Below are 3,853 nucleotides of genomic sequence, written 5' to 3' on the forward strand. Positions count from 1 at the left end.
TCGGGTTAGGGTTAGATGTTTTGAAAGTAGCTGAATTAAAAGGCGCGATAAACACCACTGAAAAACACACAGAATGCCGAGCTTCCCTTACCATCTGCAGAAATTAGCTTTCATGGCCATCAGGACCAGAGTTGGGTGTAAAGTGTTACAAAGTAACGCGTTACTGTAGTCTAATGATTTTTTTCTAATAAAGCAGTAATGTAACGCATTACATTAAGTTTATGTACTTTGATTACAGTTACTGATGTCAATAAAATTACGTTACTTGCGTTACAAATTTATTGTTAAGAAAACAATATTAAGTAAAATGCATTTTTACAATAAATCTCGTTTTGCCCTGAAGATTTTCTCTTTAGCTCCGAATAATTCTCCACTTGGAGCGGTTTATCAGTACAGAACTGAACATCTGTAATTTTATTTCTTCAGTGAACGGAGGTTTACAGCAAAATACATGGAAATACTCGTGTTACTCTTATTGGCTGACAGATCTCAATTCTGCTAAACGGTAGCTCACAGTCAGTGTGAGGAGAAATGGATATAGGCCTTTTAAAAATTAATTAAATAAATAAAACCACTAACATCCTCTGAAGCTGAGCAGGAAAACAAATTGTGCAGAAAAATCAAGTTCAAGATGGCGCATTATTAAGACGAAGTTTCCAGAGTTCTGCTGTTTTCGAAATGCTATATACATAGCCTATTACTTTGTAATGTTTTTGCTGGAACAGGCTTCAGTACATCGAATTACGAGTGCTGCAAACATGCCAAAGTTTGAAAACCGCAAAAAGCGATTAGACACTGATGTTGTCACATTACGGATGTCCACGATCATGCTTCTCCTGATGGAAACGAGATAGATCTTTGCGCGAGTTTGCTCCTTGTCACTCCAAGCAAGGCAACCGTCCATTAAAAAGGTAAATATGCAGATCTAGATGAGCAGGCTGATTCTGACGTCATTTCCACACTCTCCTCATTCATCAATACTCGGTCTGACGCGTTTGAAGGAATGATTAAGATGCAGATGTCAGGCTTAAAGCTCAAGAACGTCTCACGGGCACCTGTGTCTCAGGTGGTAGAGCGGGTTGTCCACCAGTCGTAGGGTTGGTGGTTCGATTCCTGGTCCACATGACTCCACATGCTGAAGTGTCCTTGGGCAAGACACTGAACCCCAAGTTGCTCAAGAGAGTCACATATGAAAGGCCTAAGTGTTTTTTCTAAAATGGGGACTGTTAGCTGGCATTATGGCATTTGAGCTTTCATCATATTACAGCTGGAGCTTTTAATTTGGTCATTTTAAATTGTCACTTAAGCTCCGTTCTTTTCAATTTGCTTCTTATTTACCAGTCAGTTTGGACTTTTTGCCTTTGTTCAGCTTCGTCTTAGTAATTGTTCTTTTTTTAAAATTCATTTATTAATGTCGATATCGTTAAATTCTCTCAATGATAGGGGATTAACAAACAATGTGAAACGCAAAGCCCTTTTTTTGATAGTTAAAAACCACGCATCTTATTTATTTATTTATTTATTTATTTATTTATTTATTTAAAGAAACCCATTCCACGCAGGATGATGGAAAATTTTGGAGTTCCCAGTGGGGCAGTGATTATAGGGATTAGTGATGTGTCGTTCAACCATGATTCGTTCATTTTGAACGAATCTTTAATATGACTCGGGAACAACGATTTGTCTCACAGTGATCCGTTCATTTTTGACCGCGCATGCGCTGTTACATCCCCATATGTTCTGTACCGGAAAAAGAAATGATTAGTTCACCTCTTGAGAATGGAAGTGATTAGTGATAATATATAGTACTGGATACATAAATACCCAAATGCTGTTCATATTTTGGGTGGGGATTTTAATATGATATTAAATAATGATTTGGATAAGTTTCCTTCTAGAGCTGCTTCTGTAAGTCCAATTATGAATGCTTTTATGATGCGATTTATTGTTGTTAATATATGGAGAGAAACGTATCCACAGCAGAGACTATACCTGGAGCAGCAAGGACCACTCTAAGCAGTCTCAAATAGATTATTGGGTTATTTCCCAAAGCCTAGCAAACAGTTGTAACTCCGTGACCATTCATGCTATTCCCCTTACAGACCACAGTGATATCTCTCTTAAGGTCAGTTTTTCAGCATCCCTCGATTTCAGTGCAACTCCTTCTTATTGGAAATTGAACAATTCTCTTCTCCTGTTTAAATGTTAAAAAGAATACTACGTTATTGATTGAGCAGTATTGGAAGAGAGCTTTAGCGCTAGATTCATATTGTTGCCAGTGGGAGCTGTTGAAGTTTGAAATCGGCAAATATTTTAGAAAATTTTCCCCTCATCAGTACGTTATTTGGAACAATCAAGATATTGTATATAAGAATAAGTCTTTGTTTTTTAGTAATTGGTTTGAGAAAGTTTTTTGACTGTTTCCCAGTTATTTAACTCAGAAGGTCTTATTTTAATTTATGAAGAGTTTTTTTTTATGTAAATTCAGTTTCCCAGTAACTCCCAAATAATTTTTCACTGTAATAGACACTATTCCTAAAGGGGTCGTTATACTTCTAAAGGAGTCATCTAACACTTTACCCATTTCTTTAGATCCATTTAAGTTCCCAGTAGGATAACTGTGATTTTGTCTCATAGTTCATCATGTAATTATGGAATTATATCTCTCTTTCAAAAGGAGCGTGTAACAATTCCATGTGGGGTGTCATATTGGAAGAATTTGGTTGACCATATTGACTGGAAAAAAATATGGACTCTGCCTTTGAAATACATAATAACTAACAAGGTCAGAGAAATTTCATTCAAATTATTACACAAATTTTACCTGGCTAAAGTTTTTTTTAAAAATTTATTTTATTTTTTGAAAAGGTTTAAGTCAGATATAGACACAAGTTGTTCTTTTTGTGGTGCCCTTAATAAAACTGTTCTTCATATCTTCTGGGATTGTCCTCACACACAGCTATTTTGGATCAAATTAAATGTTTATTAACTGCAGTGTGCTTCCTCTTTTCTCTTTGTTTTTTTTGTTTGTTTGTTTGTTTGTTTTTTAAGTATGTACTATTTGGCTTCTTTAATGTACAAAAAAGCAAAATTTAATAAATACTTTATTATTAATCTATTATTGCTCCTTGCAAAATTCCACATTCACTGCAGTAAATTCACTCATCAAAATCGCTTATTCATAGTTTTTTGAAGCGGTCCAACAGTACATCCAAAATATTTAATCATCGAAAAATCTTAAAGCTATTAAGACAATAAGCTTGTTTCACCTTTTTAATTTATTTCAGTGAAGTTTTCTGGGTTTTTTTTTTATGTATAAGTGTGTATATATATGCATATGTATAAATTATGCTTTGCTTTCGTTATCATTTCATTGCATGTAATTTTTTAAATTTTTGCTATGTATTTGCATTTTTGATACGTTGGCATTAATTAAAATTTAAAAAAAAAAAAAATCTAATTGTGGAATCATGGACACCTGTATTAATCAAAACGGGTTAAGGGACTACTTGGGGCTTGTTTAGTAAACATCACGTGCCATTTAACGTCATTTCTCCTGAGTACAAAACAACCGAATCTGTCATGTTCACATTTACTTAAAAATGTGCATTATTCATCTTGATTACTAAATGGTACATACTTTTTCAGTATTAGTTCATAACAGCGCTTTAAAACAAATGCTAAGCGGTCTCTTTCTCACAGGTCTCCGTGGTTACGTCAGAACCCTAAAACTATCGTACTAAGCAGTATAGTATACCATTGCAGGTAGCTTACTATTCTAACGTACTATCTGGTAGGCTAGTATGCGGATTGAGAAGTTGCCCTTGTCTCTGGCGGCCAGCAGGTGGCGCTG

This window comes from Ictalurus punctatus, chromosome 10 (assembly GCF_001660625.3).
Source record: "Ictalurus punctatus breed USDA103 chromosome 10, Coco_2.0, whole genome shotgun sequence".
NCBI classification, from domain to species: domain Eukaryota; kingdom Metazoa; phylum Chordata; class Actinopteri; order Siluriformes; family Ictaluridae; genus Ictalurus; species Ictalurus punctatus.